Source organism: Sus scrofa, chromosome 8 (genome assembly GCF_054392235.1).
Source record: "Sus scrofa isolate SSC_HxYL_T2T_F1_AM1 chromosome 8, Sscrofa_HxYL_maternal_Yorkshire_Landrace_v2.0, whole genome shotgun sequence".
Taxonomy (NCBI): Eukaryota; Metazoa; Chordata; class Mammalia; order Artiodactyla; family Suidae; genus Sus; species Sus scrofa.
This window is the reverse complement of record NC_139390.1, coordinates 47,867,230-47,886,985: the sequence shown is the minus strand read 5'-3', so window position 1 is coordinate 47,886,985 and position 19,756 is coordinate 47,867,230. Positions and strand designations below refer to the sequence as shown.

The 19,756-nt window shown below is 41.8% G+C and overlaps 1 pseudogene; it reads right to left on the bottom strand.

The window, feature by feature from the left end:
• Nucleotides 1–611: 611 nt before the first annotated feature.
• On the bottom strand, nucleotides 612–4,936 carry LOC110261947 (small ribosomal subunit protein uS2 pseudogene; annotated as a pseudogene).
• Between the last annotated feature and the right edge of the window lie 14,820 nt (nucleotides 4,937–19,756).

Below are 19,756 nucleotides of genomic sequence, written 5' to 3'. Positions count from 1 at the left end.
TTCACATTCTTTTCCATTATGGTTTATCACAGGATATTGAATATAGTTCCCTGTGCTGTACAGCAAGACCCTGTTGTTTATCCATTCTGAAGAGTTTGCATCCTAGAAGAATATAACATGCCTGTCTTAGTAATTAGTACAATAGGGAAAGTAATCAGTAGACATGCAGAAATTTAGAACATGATTAACTAACTTTATGTGTGTGTGTGTGAAATTAGAACATAGTGCTCAATGCTTGCATTTTGCATATTCTATTCAAGTTCACATGGAACACTGCAAAATTACGTATATCTTGACTGTGAAGAAAGTTGTAATAAGTTTTCCAAATGTCAAATCAATATGTGTTCTCTGAGCACAGTGAAATTAAGAAAGGAATAAATAACAAAAATACAATGAGAAAAATCCCTAAATGAATAGAAAATAAGCAATATATTCCTTTCTTTTTTTCTTTAGAAACTATTTCTTCCTGTCACCCTTATTTCTATTTTCTGTTTAAGAATTTGTGGAAGAAAGCTGAAGATCACTCTATGGGGGCTGTTTCCTACCAGTTAAATGCAGGCCAGTGCTCAGGGATGGCTGGCACCTGGTCTCCAGCAGGGCCGTCTGTGTACCTACAGACCAGCCATGACCTTGGGTTGGGTAGCAGTGAGCTTAGGAGCTGGAAGAGCCCATTCACCCTGAAACTCCTCCTTGGTCACAGCTTTTTCAGTGGCATCTGTCTTTCCTTTTCAGTTTCCTTAGGATCTCTGTAGAAGCAGACCTCAGGTGGAACCTCCTTGGGTGTTTCTGGGAGACTGTTATACAGGCCCAGAACTTCCCAGGCAGCACCCACCACATCAGACCCACACAGGGAGCTTGCTGGTTCTTACAGGGATGGCAGTGTCCACACAGTGTGAAGGACAGTCTGTACTACAGGTGGGTCGGGCAAGTTAACAAATTGCACCTCTGGGAGGGGCTGGTGGGCACTTACCATCATAAGCTGCAGCTCCCGAAATGTTGCCTGGATCTGGTGAGTGGAGGTCCCAGGAATGGAGCCGCCCCCATGACAGCAGCAAACTTCAGCACATTCAGATGACTTGGAGGATGTGACCCTGACATCAGCAGGGTTTTCAATAACATGAAGTTTCTCCCAGATCCTCTACAGATTTATGATTAGAGGCCATCACTTTTCCTTTTGTGAATGTTCTGTTCCATTTGGAAGTCAAGGTGTGTGCCTCTGAAGTAGGCTTCTGCTGGGAGGGACTGGAAGATATCCCTTTCTTTTACTTGCTCTGGACACTATGAAATTTTCCCTTGTTTTGTTCTGACAAAAAGCAAGAACAATGCTATATGGACCCCTTTCAGGGTAATGTGGAAAAAGCAGTCACACATTTCTAGATAACTCGTGTCAAAGGTGGAATCACAATAAAAAAATACAAAATATTTTAAAATAAAGGATAATAAAAATATGGCATCAAAACCTGTGGGATTCCTGAGTTACCCTGGTGGCTGAGAGGTAACGACCCCAACTAGTATCCATGAGGATGCACTTTGATCCTTGGCGTTGCTCAGTGGGTCAAGGAGCCGGCGTTTTCTGTGAGCTGTGGTGTAGGTCGCAGATGTGTCTTGGATCCCTCATTGCTGTGGCCATCGTGCAGGCCGGAAACTACCGATCAGATTTGACCCCTAGCCTGGGAACTTCCATATGCCTCAGATGCAGCCCTCAAAAGACAAAAACAAAAAACAACAATAAAAACAAACAAACAAAAAGCTTGTGGTATTCAGCTAAGGTAGGGCTTAAAAAAATGTAATCTGAAATGCATAGGTTAGAAAAAAGTCTCAAAAAAATGCAGTCTTAAATCTTAGAAAAAAGTCTGAAAAGTTTGTATATAGACATCTGTCTCAAAGCCTAGAATAAACAAAATGAAAATTAACCTTAAAAAATATAAAGGAAGGAATTATATTAAGAACAGAACTTGATGAAATTAAAAGCAAACATAAACCGGAGAAAATGCATTACTAACAATATTGATAAATATCTAGGAAACCTGATCTAGAAAAAAACAAGGAAGATTGGAGTTCCGGTTGTGGCGCAGTGGTTAGCGAATCCGACTAGGAACCATGAGGCTGCAGGTTCGATCCCTGGCCTTGCTCAGTGGTTTGAGGATCCGGGGTTGCTGTGAGCTGTGGTGTGGGTCGAAGACGCGGCTTGGATCCTGCGCTGCTGTGGCTCTGGTGTAGGCTGGTAGCTATAGCTCAGATTCGACCCCGAGCCTGGGAACCTCCCATATGCTGCAGGAGCGGCCCTAGAAAAGGCAAAAAGACAAAAATAAATAAATAAACAAACAAACAAATAAATAAAACAGGGAAGATAAACATAATCAATACCTCCCCCCCAAATCTAGGCTTTCCTGGTAGCACAGTGGTTTAAGGATATGGCATTGTCACAGCTATGGGATGGGTTTGATCCCTGGCCGGGTAATTTCTACATGCTTTGGTAGTGGCTAAAAACAAACAAACAAAAAAAGCTCATCAACATCAAAGTCCCACAGACACTAAAAAAGGGATAATATTTATAGCTTTATGTTAATACATTTGAAAATTTAAGTGAAATGTATAAACTGATGCAGGAAGAAAAAGGGAATCTGAACAGTCTACTTTCTGTTAAAAATAGTTAAATTATAAAAAAAAAACAGGAACAACAACAAAAAAGCCTCCTCACAAAGAAATTTCCAGGTTCAGAAGGACTCATTAATGAAATCTTCAAAAATTTAAGCAAGCTACCAACATCTTAAAATCTGGGAGTTCCTATAGTGGCTCAGTTGTTAACGAGACTGACAAGTAACCATGAGGTTGCAGGTTCGATTCCTGGCCTTGCTCAGTAGGTTAAGGATCCAGTGTTGCCGTGAGCTGTGGTATAGGTCATAGACACAGCTGGCATCTGCTGTTGCTGTGGCTCTGGCGTAGGCCAGCAGCTGTAGCTCTGATTGGACCACTAGGAACCTCCATATGCCGTGGATGGGGCCCTAAAAAGACAAAAGACAAAAAAAAAAAAAAAAAAAAAAAAATCTTAAACAAAATCTTCCTAGGAACAGAGAAAAAAAGGAAAACATTAATTAATTTTATGAGGCCAGCATAACAAATATCAAACCCTATGCAGGATATTTCAAAAAAGAGAACTTAAAGTTCAGTTTGTCTCATATGTATAGATGCAAAAATCCTCAAAAAATAACCCAACAGGGAGTTCCCATCACGGCTCAGCAGTTAACGAACTCAGGATCGGATCGATCCCTGGCCTCACTCAGTGGGTTAGGGACCTGGCATTGCTGTGAGCTCTGGTGTAGGTCGCAGTCATGGCTCGGCTCCCACATTGCTGTAGCTGTGCTGTAGGCTGGTGGCTCTAGCTCCCATTTGACCCCTAGCCTGGGATCCAAGCTGTATCTGCGACCACAGTTCAGGGCAGTGCTGGATCCTTGACCCACCTAGCAAGGAAGGCCAGGGATCAAACCTGCATCCTCACGGATCCCAGTTGGGTTCGTTAACTGTTGAGCCACGACGGGAACTCCCTAAGATGGGTTCTTAACTTGCTGAGTCACAACGGGAACTCTAAAGTTCTAAACCTTAAAGCCACATGTCCTCTATTTACCTTTCTACTTTGTGTTTGTTCATCTTTATGGAAAAGAAGGTCTATACCATCACATTGGAAAACTATTGGGCATTATTTTGAAAGGCAGCACATTTGCATACCCTGCCACCCAGCAGTTTCACTCCTAGGTATGCCTCAGAGAATGTTTTGTACTTAAGCACCAGGAGCAATTCGAAGAAAGTTCAAGGCAGCACAGATCAGGGTATTTTTTTCTATTATGAAAATGATAGTTTTTAACAGAATCGATTAATAAATTGTGAAACTCTGACGCAATAAACATACCATCATGAAAATAAATAACATAAAAATAACACTTGGCCAGAGTTCCCTGGTGGCTCAGCAGATTAAGGATCTGGCATTGTTTTTGCTGTGGTATAGGTTTGATCCTTGGCCTGTAAACTTCCATAGACCATGGGCATGGCCAAAAATAAATAATAAATAACACATACCCGCCTGGATAAATTGAGGATGCCTAATATTGAATGCATACATATATTTGTGATGAAATATTCTAAAAATTAAGAGAATGATAAACGCAAAATTTAGGATAATGATCAGTGCTGATCTGGACAGGGAGCAGGGAAGTGGGATAGGAGAAACGTATGAAGAGGTAAATGATATTTTGTTTCTTTGTTGGGTAGTGGTTTCATGGGTGTTCACTATGTTATTATTTCATAATGTATATATATATATATATAAAACACATATCTTCCTTATATATACCACATTTATATACCAAATGACCAAGTCTTTTATTACAATTCCCTGATTTGAGTAACTGTACTGTGGTTACAAAAGATAATGGACTTATTTTTAAGAAATACACACTAAGTATGTGTCTATGTCTATGTAGATGTTCTTTATCTCTGTAGATATAGATAAATAAACATATAGGTACTTAGGGACCGATAAAATAAATGGGGCAAAATGTAAATAACTGGTGACTCTGGGTGTGGAACATTGCATTTTGCAAAAATACTGACAGTAATACCTCTCATCCTACAGTTTTTTTTTTTTTTTAAACCAGTATAGGTGTTCTATTTTCCCCTGTGAATTTGGGTGGGTATATCCCTGGCAGAAATGAAGCTACATGATTTTCCGGGCTAGATAATGAAAGACAGTACAGCTGCTACCTGACTTTCTTAAATGCTTACTGTGGGAATCAGTTGCCATGCTGAGAAGAAGGTCAAGCATGTCACATGAAGCCCACATGGAAAAGCGCACATGGGAGGGACTGAGGCCCTCCGCTGTCAGGGCTGGCTGGGCTGTCAGATCACGGCAGCACTGGTCTGCCAGCCAAAGGAGGACCATCCTAGAGCTGGGTCCAGCTAAGTCAGTACCACTGCTGGACTCAGTACTCTGTCTAAGAGCAGAGACAAGCCTGCTCTCTGAGACCTGGCCAAGCTGCAGATCTGTGAGCTAAGAAACCATTGTTATTTTAAGTCACTTTTTTCTTTTTTTACAATTTTTATTTTTTCCATTATAGTTAATTTACAATGTCCTGTCAATTTCCACTGTACAGCAAAGTGACCTAGTCATATATATATATATATATATTGTTTTTCTCATATTATCCTCCATCATGTTTCATCACAGGTGACTAGATACAGTTCCCTGTGCTACACGACAGATGAATGGATTAAGAAGATGTCATATATATACACAATGGGATACTATTCAGCCATAAAAAAGTACAAAGTACAAAATAATGCCATTTGGAACAACATGGGTGGAATTAGAGTCTCTCATACTAAGTGAAGTCAGAAAGAGAAAGACAAATAGTATATGATATCACTTACATCTAAAGTCACTAACTTTTGAAGTATTCTTTACACAGCAACAGATAATCAGAACTCTGAATCAAGAATATGTGTCGTTATTTGTACTATTCTCATATCTTTCTTATAGGTTTAAAATGATATTGGAATGGAAACTGAAAGAAGTACACTTAACCTGACCTTACTTCAGAGACCTAATTGAGTACGTGTGGGCATATGCCTTGAAACAGCAGAACCAACTAAAACTCATATCAGACAAAATAGACTTTAAAACAAAAGACGTAAAGAAAGACAAAGAAGGACACTACTTAATGATTAAGGGATCCATCCAAGGAGAGGATGTTACTATCATCAATATATATGCCCCAAATATAGGAGCACCCAGATACATACAACAAATATTATCAGACATAAAGGGAGATATTGATGAGAATACAATCATAGTAGGAGACCTTAATACCCCCCTCACATCAATGGACAGATCCTCTAGACAGAAAACCAATAAAGCAACAGAGATCCTAAAGGAAACAATAGAAAAGTTAGACTTAATTGATATCTTCAGGACACTACATCCAAAAAAATCAGAATACACATTCTTCTCAAATGCTCATGGAACATTCTCAAGAATCGACCACATATTGGGACACAAAGCTAACCTCAATAAATTTAGGAGCATAGAAATTATCTCAAGTATCTTCTCTGACCACAATGGTATTAAACTAGAAATCAACCATGGGAAAAGGAAAGAGAAAAAACCTACTACATGGAGACTAAACAACATGCTACTAAAAAACCAATGGATCAATGAGGAAATCAAGAAGGAAATTAAAAAATACCTTGAAACAAATGATAATGAAGACACAACCTCTCAAAATCTATGGGATGCTGCGAATGCAGTGCTCAGAGGGAAATTTATAGCAATACAGGCCTTTCTCAAAAAAGAAGAAAGATCCCAAATTGACAACTTAACCCTCCACCTAAATGAATTAGAAAAAGAAGAACAAAAAAGTCCTAAAGTCAGCAGAAGGAAGGAAATTATAAAGATCAAAGAAGAAATCAATAAAATTGAGACTCAAAAAACAATAGAGAAAATTAATAAAACCAAGAGCTGGTTCTTTGAAAAGGTGAACAAAATTGACAAACCCCTGGCCAGACTCACTAAAAAGAGGAGAGAAAGAACCCAAATCACCAAAAGTAGAAATGAAAAAGGAGAAATCACAACGGATACAGCAGAAATACAAAAAACCATAAGAGAATACTATGAACAACTATATGGCAACAAGTTTGACAATCTGGAAGAAATGGACAATTTTCTAGAATCTTACAGACTGCCAAAACTGAATCAAGAAGAAACAAGAGAGGACAAGATGGCGGAGGAGTAGGGGGACACGCTCGCCCTCTCCCACAAACACAACAAAAAAAGCACATCTACAGAAGAAATGACTCGCACAGAACAACAACCAATCGCTGGCAGAGGAACCTAATCTCCAATAACGGCAAGAAATTCGTGACATTATTGGGCAGAACGGGAGAAAAGAGGAGAGTGAGAGAAGGTGAATCCGAGCGGGACGGGCGCTCCCGAAAGGGAACTGCGGAGGGGAAAGGGATCCCGCACCCTGGAAAGTCACCTACCGGGCGAAAGATCAAACGAACCGGAGGAATCTCCAGATGCAGAGAAGAGTGTAGCAGTAAGTTGGAGTACGGAAAAACGATCAAGAACCCAACGGACCATCTGAACTACGGGCACAGTCACCAAAAATTGAGACGCCTGGGTGGGGGCTGGGCACCGAATCCTCGGCTCCAGAGGTTAGTCCCCGGGAAAGGGCCGGGGGACGCCTGGGTGGGGGCTGGGCACCGAGACCTCAGCTCTGAAGGTTGGTCCCCGAGAGGGGGCCGGGGACGCCTGGGTTGGGGCTGGGCACCGAGACCTCGCCTCCGAAGGTTAGTCCCCAAGAAAGGGCCGGGGGACGCCTGGGGGGGGGGCTGGGCACCGAGACCTCGGCTCCAGAGATTAGTCCCCGGGCTAGGGGGGCGGGGAAGAGCGGAAACTGCTTGGGAGGTCTCTAAACCATTTGACGGGGCAGAGACTGCCTGGGAGACTAGAAAACAAAGCTGTCGCAGAGGAAGGGAGCAATACTCTAGGGGCGGGGAAGTGGAAAGCCGCCTCAGAGGGAACCTGGGAGAAGAGCCTGGTCTGCGCCAGTGCTGGGGAGGGGAGAGAAGAAGGGGTGGGTCCCCATAGAATACCCCCCACGCCACAACAAGCTTACAGGCCCGCTAGCTAGCAGAAAGCTGTGCTTCCCAGTGCATTCCCTCCCCCCACCCCCACCACCCCCTACGCTCTCGCCGAACCTGGGGCTGCCTGCCATCCAGGAGGGCTGGCCTCAACAATTGCCTGAAGCCTACCACCGCAGGGGCTCTCCCTGCACAGGCCTGCTTGCCCTTTGGAGGGGCTACACTTCCACAGAGCAGCACCAAACACCACCAGCCCCCTAAAAAAGGCCTGCAGCCCAGAAAAGCTAGAACAAGCCTAGCCAGGCCGTGAATAGATCGACCTAATTCTCTGACGGTTTTTCTGAGACGGGCTCCCCCGGGGAGGAGCCTCTTGAGTCTCCAAGGGCCTTGCTACACGCCCAAGACCCTAGGGGGTGCTAAGACCTAGTGGACCAGCTGCATAGGACTGCCAGCTCCAGGCAGGACCCCCTGCAGCCCAGAAAAGCTGCAACAAGCCTGGCCGAATCGGGAAAAGATCTCAGACGGTCTTTCTGAGTCGGGCTGTCCTGGGGAGGAGCCTCTTGAGTCTCCAAGGGCCCTGCTACCCGCCCAAGACCCCAGGGGGTGCTGAGACCTAGTGGACCAGCTGCATAGGACTGCCAGCTCCAGGCAGGACCCCCTGCAGCCCAGAAAAGCTGCAACAAGCCTGGCCGAATCGGGAAAAGATCTCAGACGGTCTTTCTGAGTCGGGCTGTCCTGGGGAGGAGCCTCTTGAGCCTCCAAGGGCCCTGCTACCCGCCCAAGACCCCAGGGGGTGCTGAGACCTAGTGGACCAGCTGCATAGGACTGCCAGCTCCAGGCAGGACCCCCTGCAGCCCAGAAAAGCTGCAACAAGCCTGGCCGAATCGGGAAAAGATCTCAGACGGTCTTTCTGAGTCGGGCTGTCCTGGGGAGGAGCCTCTTGAGCCTCCAAGGGCCCTGCTACCCGCCCAAGACCCCAGGGGGTGCTGAGACCTAGTGGACCAGCTGCATAGGACTGCCAGCTCCAGGCAGGACCCCCTGCAGCCCAGAAAAGCTGCAACAAGCCTGGCCGAATCGGGAAAAGATCTCAGACGGTCTTTCTGAGTCGGGCTGTCCTGGGGAGGAGCCTCTTGAGCCTCCAAGGGCCCTGCTACCCGCCCAAGACCCCAGGGGGTGCTGAGACCTAGTGGACCAGCTGCATAGGACTGCCAGCTCCAGGCAGGACCCCCTGCAGCCCAGAAAAGCTGCAACAAGCCTGGCCGACTTGGGAAAAGATCCCAGACGGTCTTTCTGAGTCGGGCTGTCCTGGGGAGGAGCCTCTTGAGTCTCCAAGGGCCCTGCTACCCGCCCAAGACCCCAGGGGGTGCTGAGACCTAGTGGACCAGCTGCATAGGACTGCCAGCTCCAGGCAGGACCCCCTGCAGCCCAGAAAAGCTGCAACAAGCCTGGCCGAATCGGGAAAAGATCTCAGACGGTCTTTCTGAGTCGGGCTGTCCTGGGGAGGAGCCTCTTGAGCCTCCAAGGGCCCTGCTACCCGCCCAAGACCCCAGGGGGTGCTGAGACCTAGTGGACCAGCTGCATAGGACTGCCAGCTCCAGGCAGGACCCCCTGCAGCCCAGAAAAGCTGCAACAAGCCTGGCCGACTTGGGAAAAGATCTCAGACGGTCTTTCTGAGTCGGGCTGTTCTGGGGAGGAGCCTCTTGAGTCTCCAAAGGCCCTGCTACCCGCCCAAGACCCCAAGGGGTGCTGAGACCTAGTGGACCAGCTGCATAGGACTGCCAGCTCCAGGCAGGACCCCCTGCAGCCCAGAAAAGCTGCAACAAGCCTGGCGGAATCGGGAAAAGATCTCAGACGGTCTTTCTGAGTCGGGCTGCCCTGGGGAGGAACCTCTTGAGTCTCCAAGGGCCCTGCTACCCGCCCAAGACCCCAGGGGGTGCTGAGAACCAAGTGAAATCTGCTACCATCGTGGGGTGGACCTCCCAGTCCTGTCTGCCCTCAGGAAGTCCTCCTTTGCTTCAAAGAAACACTGTTAGTCCCATCAACACTCCAGAAAAGCCACACTGCCTCAAAAAAAGATTGACCAACAACGACAGCCCTCAGGAAATATTCCAGGGCAGTGACAAGGCAAACACTACCCGATAACAGAGAGTACAACTCCCTCAGGAGAAAGAAGACAACAAGCAAGATGAAGAAGCTGAGAAACCACCCCCAGTCAAACCAACAGGAGAACTCACCTAAAACAGTCAACAATGAAACTGATCTCTGCAGTCTGACAGACCTGGAGTTCAAAAGAGAAATAGTGAAAATACTGAAGGAATTAAGAGAAGATATGAACAGCAATGCAGATACCCTCAGAAAGGAGCTAGAAAATATAAGGAGGAGCCAAGAAAAACTAGAACATTCATTTGCAGAGATGCAAACTGAACTAGGGGCAGTAAAAACCAGAATGAATAATGCAGAAGAACGAATCAGTGATATGGAAGATAGAATAATGGAAATCACTCAATCTGGTCAACAGACAGAAAACCGAATCAAAAAACTGGAAAGCAATATAAGAGACCTATGGGATAATATAAAACGGGCCAATCTACGCATAATAGGAATTCCAGAAGGAGTAGAAAAAGATAAAGGAATGGAAAATATATTTGAAGAAATTATCGCTGGAAACTTCCCAAATCTAAAGGATACTGGATTCAAGATACAAGAAGCACAGAGGGCCCCAAACAAACTGAACCCAAACAGACCCACACCAAGACACATCATAATAAAAATGGCAAAAGTTAGTGATAAAGAGAGGATCCTAAAGGCAGCAAGAGAAAAACAGAATGTTACCTACAAGGGAACCCCCATAAGAATATCAGCTGATTTCTCTACAGAAACACTACAGGCCAGGAGGGAATGGCAAGAGATATTTAAAGTGCTCAAAGGAAAAAATATGCAACCTAGAATACTTTATCCAGCAAGAATATCATTTAAAATAGAAGGGGAAATAAAAATTTTTCCCAACAAACAAAAACTTAAAGAATACAGCAACACAAAACCCAGGTTAAAGGAAATATTGAAAGGGCTTCTCTAAACCAAAAAGAAAGGAAGGAAAGGGAAGAAAAAAGAAAAGAAAAAAAAAAAAAAGAAGAAGAAGAAGAAGAGGAAGAACTAGGACTGAGGAAGATACAATCAGAGAGCAGTCACTCAAATAAGCCAGCATACAGATTTAATCATGAACATGCTTCAAACAAAATAAAATTAAAAAGAAAAAAATAAAAGAGTCATCAAAACCATAAAATGTGGGCAAGGGATGTTAGGAGGTAAATAATCCTTTTTGTTTGTATGTATGTCTCTCTTCTTAATTTTAATATAATAATGAAGTGTTTGAACTTACAGGACCATCAGGCTAAAACACACAATTATGGGAAGGGGTTAGCATACTTAAAAAACAGGGCAACCACAAGCCAAAACCAAATATTGCATTTGCAAAAAATGAAAAAAAAAAATACACTCAAGCAGATAATAACAGGAGACCATCCAACCAAAAAAAAAAAAAAAAAGAAGAATGGAGAACCATAGAATCAACTGGAACACGAGGATCAAATGGCAATAAATAATCATCTATCAATTATCACCTTAAATGTCAATGGACTGAATGCCCCAATCAAAAGACACAGAATGGCTGAGTGGATAAAACGGCAAAAACCTTCAATATGCTGCCTACAAGAAACTCACCTTAGGACAAAAGATACATATAGATTGAAAGTGAAAGGCTGGGGAAAAGTATTTCATGCCAATAGACATGACAGAAAAGCAGGAGTTGCAACGCTCATATCAGACAAAATAGACTTTAAAACAAAAGACATAAAGAAAGACAAAGAAGGACACTATTTAATGATTAAGGGATCCATCCAAGGAGAGGATGTTACTATCATCAACATATATGCCCCAAACATAGGAGCACCCAGATACATACAACAAATATTAACAGACATAAAGGGAGATATTGATGAGAATACAATCATAGTAGGAGACCTAAATACCCCCCTCACATCACTGGACAGATCCTCTAGACAGAAAACCAATAAAGCAACAGAGATCCTAAAGGAAACAATAGAAAAGTTAGACTTAATTGATATCTTCAGGACACTACATCCAAAAAAATCAGAATACACATTCTTCTCAAATGCTCATGGAACATTCTCAAGAATCGACCACATATTGGGACATAAAGCGAATCTCAATAAATTTAGGAGCATAGAAATTATCTCAAGTATCTTCTCTGACCACAATGCCATGAAATTAGAAATCAACCATGGGAAAAGGAAAGAGAAAAAACCTACTCCATGGAGACTAAACAACATGCTACTAAAAAACCAATGGGTCAATGAGGAAATCAAGAAGGAAATTAAAAACTATCTTGAAACAAATGATAATGAAGACATAACCTCTCAAAATCTATGGGATGCTGCGAAAGCAGTGCTCAGAGGGAAATTTATAGCAATCCAGGCCTTTCTCAAAAAAGAAGAAAGATCCCAAATTGACAACTTAACCCTCCACCTAAATGAATTAGAAAAAGAAGAACAAAGAAGTCCTAAAGTCAGCAGAAGGAAGGAAATTGTAAAGATCAAAGAAGAAATCAATAAAATAGAGACTCAAAAAACAATAGAGAAAATTAATAAAACCAAGAGCTGGTTCTTTGAAAAGGTGAACAAAATTGATAAACCCCTGGCCAGACTCACTAAAAAGAGGAGAGAAAGAACCCAAATCACCAAAATTATAAATGAAAAAGGAGAAATCACAACGGATACAGCAGAAATACAAAAAACCATAAGAGAATACTATGAACAACTATATGGCAATAAGTTTGACAATCTGGAAGAAATGGACAATTTTCTAGAATCTTACAGCCTGCCAAAACTGAATCAAGCAGAAACAGACCAACTGAACAGACCAATCACTAGAAATGAAATTGAAGAGGTCATAAAATCACTCCCTACAAATAAAAGCCCAGGACCAGATGGCTTCACAGGTGAATTCTATCAAACATATAAAGAGGAATTGGTGCCCATCCTCCTTAAACTCTTTCAAAAGGTTGAAGAAGAAGGAATACTCCCAAAGACATTCTATGAGGCCACCATCACCCTCATTCCAAAACCAGGCAGAGATACCACCAAAAAAGAAAACTATCGCCCAATATCATTGATGAATATAGATGCAAAACTTCTCAACAAAATCTTAGCCAACCGAATCCAACAACATATCAAAAAAATTATACACCATGACCAGGTTGGGTTCATCCCAGGTTCACAAGGATGGTTCAACATACGCAAATCAATCAACATCATACACCACATTAACAAAAAAAAAGTCAAAAATCATATGATCATCTCAATAGATGCAGAAAAAGCATTTGACAAAGTTCAACATCCATTCATGATCAAGACCCTCGCCAAAATGGGTATAGAGGGAACATTCCTGAATATAATCAAAGCCATTTATGATAAACCCACAGCAAATATAATCCTCAATGGGGAAAAACTGAAAGCCTTCTCACTCAAATCTGGAACAAGACAGGGATGCCCACTCTCACCACTGCTCTTCAACATAGTTTTGGAAGTCTTAGCCACAGCAATTAGACAAACAAAAGAAATCAAAGGCATCCATATAGGAAGAGAAGAGATCAAACTGTCACTGTATGCAGATGACATGATTCTATACCTAGAAAACCCTAAGGACTCAACCCCAAAACTCCTTGAACTGATTAATAAATTCAGCAAAGTGGCAGGATATAAGATTAACATTCAGAAGTCAGTTGCATTTCTGTATACCAGCAATGAAGCATTAGAAAAGGAATACAAAAATACAATACCTTTTAAAATTGTACCTCACAAAATCAAATACCTCGGACTACACCTAACCAAAGAGGTAAAGGACCTATATGCCGAGAACTATAAAACCTTAATCAAAGAAATCAAAGAAGATGTAAAAAAATGGAAAGATATTCCATGTTCCTGGATTGGAAAAATCAATATTGTGAAAATGGCCATCCTACCCAAAGCAATCTACAGATTCAATGCAATCCCTATCAAATTACCCATGACATTTTTCACAGAACTAGAACAAACAATCCAAACATTTATATGGAACAACAAAAGACCCAGAATCGCCAAAGCAATCCTGAGAAACAAAAACCAAGCAGGAGGCATAACTCTCCCAGACTTCAAGAAATACTACAAAGCCACAGTCATCAAAACAGTGTGGTACTGGTATCAAAACAGACAGACAGACCAATGGAACAGAATAGAGAATCTGGAAATTAACCCTGACACCTATGGTCAATTAATCTTTGACAAGGGAGGCAAGAACATCAAATGGGAAAAGGAAAGTCTATTCAGCAAGCATTGCTGGGAAACCTGGACAGCTGTATGCAAAGCAATGAAACTAGAACACACCCTCACACCATGCACAAAAATAAACTCCAAATGGCTGAAAGACTTAAATATACGACAGGACACCATCAAACTCCTAGAAGAAAACATAGGCAAAACACTCTCTGACATCAACATCATGAATATTTTCTCAGGTCAGTCTCCCAAAGCAATAGAAACTAGAGCAAAAATAAACCCATGGGACCTCATCAAACTGAAAAGCTTTTGCACAGCAAAGGAAACCCAAAAGAAAACAAAAAGACAACTTACAGAATGGGAGAAAATAGTTTCAAATGATGCAACTGACAAGGGCTTAATCTCTAGAATATACAAGCAACTTATACAACTCAACAGCAAAAAAACCAATCAATCAATGGAAAAATGGGCAAAAGACCTGAATAGACATTTCTCCAAAGAAGATATACAGATGGCCAACAAACACATGAAAAAATGCTCAACATCGCTGATTATAAGAGAAATGCAAATCAAAACTACCATGAGATACCACCTCACACCAGTCAGAATGGCCATCATTAATAAATCCACAAATAACAAGTGCTGGAGGGGCTGTGGAAAAGAGGGAACCCTCCTGCACTGTTGGTGGGAATGTAAACTGGTACAGCCACTATGGAGAACAGTTTGGAGATACCTTAGAAATCTATACATAGAACTTCCATATGACCCTGCAATCCCACTCTTGGGCATCTATCCGGACAAAGCTCTACTTAAAAGAGACACATGCACCCGCATGTTCATTGCAGCACTATTCACAATAGCCAGGACATGGAAACAATCCAAATGTCCATCGACATAGGATTGGATTCGGAAGATGTGGTATATATACACGATGGAATACTACTCAGCCATTAAAAAGGATGACATCATGCCATTTGCAGCAACATGGATGGAACTAGAGAATCTCATACTGAGTGAAATGAGCCAGAAAGACAAAGACAAATACCATATGACATCACTTATAACTGGAATCTAATATCCAGCACAAATGAACATCTCCTCAGAAAAGAAAATCAATCATGGACTTGGAGAAGAGACTTGTGGTTGCCTGATGGGAGGGGGAGGGAGTGGGAGGGATCGGGAGCTTGGGCTTATCAGTCACAACGTAGAATAGATTTACAAGGAGATCCCGCTGAATAGCATTGAGAACTATGTCTAGATACTCATGTTGCAACAGAAGAAATGGTGGGGGGAAAAACTGTAATTGTAATGTATACATGTAAGGATAACCTGACCCCCTTGCTGTACAGTGGGAAAATAAAATAAAATTTAATAAAAAAAAAAAAAAAAAAAAAAAAAAAAAAAAAAGAAACAGACCAACTGAACAGACTGATTACTAGAAATGAAATTGAAGAGGTCATAAAATCACTCCCTACAAATAAAAGTCCAGGACCAGATGGCTTCACAGGTGAATTCTATCAAACATATAAAGAGGAATTGGTGCCCATCCTCCTTAAACTCTTTCAAAAGGTTGAAGAAGAAGGAATACTCCCAAAGACATTCTATGAGGCCACCATCACCCTCATTCCATAACCAGGCAGAGATACCACCAAAAAAGAAAACTATCGGCCAATATCATTGATGAATATAGATGCAAAAATTCTCAACAAAATCTTAGCCAACCAAATCCAACAACATATCAAAATGATCATACACCATGACCAGGTTGGGTTCATCCCAGGTTCACAAGGATGGTTCAACATACGCAAATCAATCAGCATCATACACCACATTAACAAAAGAAAAGTCAAAAATCATATGATCATCTCAATAGACGCAGAAAAAGCATTTGACAAAGTTCAACATCCATTCATGATCAAGACCCTCGCCAAAGTGGGTATAGAGGGAACATTCCTGAATATAATCAAAGCCATTTATGACAAACCCACAGCAAATATAATCCTCAATGAGGAAAAACTGAAAGCCTTCTCACTCAAATCTGGAACAAGACAGGGATGCCCACTCTCACCACTGCTCTTCAACATAGTTTTGGAAGTCCTGGCCACAGCAATTAGACAAACAAAAGAAATAAAAGGCATCCATATAGGAAGAGAAGAGATCAAACTGTCACTGTATGCAGATGACATGATTCTATACCTAGAAAACCCTAAGGACTCAACCCCAAAACTCCTTGAACTGATTAATAAATTCAGCAAAGTAGCAGGATATAAGATTAACATTCAAGAGTCAGTTGCATTTCTGTAAAGCAGAAATGAAATATTAGAAAAGGAATACAAAAATACAATACCTTTTTTTTTTTTTTGTCTTTTGTTGTTGTTGTTGCTATTTCTTGGGCCGCTCCCGCGGCATATGGAGGTTCCCAGGCTAGGGGTTGAATCGGAGCCATAGCTACCGGCCTACGCCAGAGCCACAGCAACGCGGGATCCGAGCCGCGTCTGCAACCTACACCACAGCTCACGGCAACGCCGGATCGTTAACCCACTGAGCAAGGGCAGGGACCGAACCCGCAACCTCATGGTTCCTAGTCGGATTCGTTAACCACTGCGCCACGACGGGAACTCCGCTCTACCTTTTAAAATTGCACCTCACAAAATCAAATACCTTGGAATACACCTGACTAAAGAGGTAAAGGACCTATATGCCGAGAACTATAAAACTTTAATCAAGGAAATCAAAGAAGATGTAAAGAAATGGAAAGATATTCCATGTTCCTGGATTGGAAAAATCAATATTGTAAAAATGGCCATACTACCCAAAGCAATCTACAGATTCAATGCAATCCCATGACATTTTTCACAGAACTAGAACAAACAATCCAAACATTTATATGGAACAACAAAAGACCCAGAATCGCCAAAGCAATCCTGAGAAACAAAAACCAAGCAGGAGGCATAACTTCCCCAGACTTCAAGAAATACTACAAAGCCTCAGTCATCAAAACAGTGTGGTACTGGTATCAAAACAGACAGACAGACCAATGGAACAAAATAGAGAACCTGGAAATAAACCCTGACATTTATGGTCAATTAATCTTTGGCAAAGGAGGCAAGAACATAAAATGGGAAAAAGAAAGTCTATTCAGCAAGCATTGCTGGGAAACCTGGACAGCTGCATGCAAAGCAATGAAACTAGAACACACCCTCACACCATGCACAAAAATAAACTCCAAATGGCTGAAAGACTTAAATATACGACAGGACACCATCAAACTCCTAGAAGAAAACATAGGCAAAACACTCTCTGACATCAACATCATGAATATTTTCTCAGGTCAGTCTCCCAAAGCAATAGAAATTAGAGCAAAAATAAACCCATGGGACCTCATCAAACTGAAAAGCTTTTGCACAGCAAAGGAAACCCAAAAGAAAACAAAAAGACAACTTACAGAATGGGAGAAAATAGTTTCAAATGATGCAGCTAACAAGGGCTTAATCTCTAGAATATATAAGCAACTTATACAACCCAACAGCAAAAAAGCCAATCAATCAATGGAAAAATGGGCAAAAGACCTGAATAGACATTTCTCCAAAGAAGATATACAGATGGCCCGCAAACACATGAAAAAATGCTCAACATCGCTGATTAGAAGAGAAATGCAAATCAAAACTACCATGAGATACCACCTCACACCAGTCAGAATGGCCATCATTAATAAATCCACAAATAACAAGTGCTGGAGGGGCTGTGGAGAAAAGGGAAACCTCCTGCACTGCTGGTGGGAATGTAAACTGGTACAGCCACTATGGAGAACAGTTTGGAGATACCTTAGAAATCTACACATAGAACTTCCATATGACCCTGTAATCCCACTCTTGAGCATATATCCGGACAAAGCTCTACTTAAAAGAGACACATGCACCTGCATGTTCATTGCAGCACTATTCACAATAGCCAGGACATGGAAACAATCCAAATGTCCATCGACAGATGATTGGATTCGGAAGAAGTGGTATATATACACAATGGAATACTACTCAGCCATAAAAAAGGATGACATCATGCCATTTGCAGCAACATGGATGGAACTAGAGAATCTCATACTGAGTGAAATGAGCCAGAAAGACAAAGACAAATACCATATGATATCACTTATAACTGGAATCTAATATCCAGCACAAATGAACATCTCCTCAGAAGAGAAAATCATGGACTTGGAGAAGAGACTTGTGGTTGCCTGATGGGAGGGGGAGGGAGTGGGAGGGATCGGGAGCTTGGGCTTATCAGACACAACTTAGAATAGATTTACAAGGAGATCCTGCTGAATAGCATTGAGAACTTTGTCTAGATACTCATGTTGCAACAGAACATGGGGAAAAAACTGTAATTGTAATGTATACATGTAAGGATAACTTGATCCCCTTGCTATACAGTGGGAAAATCAATCAAACAAACAAACAAACAAACAAACAAAAACTAAAGGAAAAAATACTTCCCAGGAGAGTCTGATATATATCTTTGTTTACAAATCCCCCATTCAGTCAAACAAGAGCAAACTGGTGACTACTATAAAAATTATATGTTTATATATCATGTCAAGTGAAGTTATGGTAGAATATATAAGAAATTCAATAAATTAATAGTGTTTAGAGGTGAGTGAATTTTTGCTATCACCTGAAGCCTTTTTTTAAAAATGTTATACTCCTTTCATTATTTGAAGTTTAAAGCCATTCTGATATGACTTTTTAGGTTCTTTCGAGACTACATCTTTTTTTGTATGGAGACCAGGTTGTGGATTTTTTATTTCCTGTTCTGCCTGTGAACCTGACATATTGAATATTTCTGTGGTGAAAATTTGGAGAACATAGGTCATATTCTTGCTGTAGACTCAAAGTCTAAGAAAGATGACCAGGGAATTCTACCCAGTGTTGTGTGATAATTGACGTGGGAAAAGAATCTGAAAGAGAATGGATGTGTATACATGTATAACTGAATTGCTTTGTTGTGCAGTAGAAATGATCGCAACCTTATAAATAAACTATACTTCAACAAAATTTTTAAAAATGAAAATACCCCAAAACAGGCAGCATCACACTTTGTACTTCACGCAGTTATAGGGTTACAGAGCCTTCCTTTCCACATCTCAGGAAATAACCAGTTTCAAACCATACACAAGATAAAAAAGACCAGCAATCCAGATCATATGCAAAGAGTGTGTCAAATTGGGGGGGTTATATGGATTAATGTCAATATTCAGGTGCTCGAATTTCTTGTGTCCCACCCTTAGCCTCCTAAGAAAAGACAAGGGTTGTGCCCTTTTGCATGAGAAGCCTCCACACAGTGGCTGAGACAGAGACAGATGGGCCTTAGCTGGAGAAACACATCACAGCCCCAGATGAAATGGACTGAAGCAAGCATTCAGCCTTGGCCTGGACCAGAGGAAAACCCAAAGTAGGTGTTGGGGCCACTCTGTACTTACCAGGAGACCCTGTGAGAGTTGGACGCAGTGGGTGTGGCCCTAGCAGATGGGTCCACAGCCAGAACTCCACGTGTCTGCCTCCTCCCATTAGAGGGGTCAGGTCCTAAGACACTGTCTGAGATATTCATCTCCAGTGTAGGGGGACTCTATTATTTCCTTTCTTTGCTAGTGATACACAATCTACTCTATAGTTCAAGACAAAATCCGAGAGAAAAACCTGATTTATTTTCCTTTTTAAAAGTATTTATTATTTTATATTTTTTTTGGTCAAGCACACCCACGGCATGTGAAAGTTCCCAGGCCAGGGATT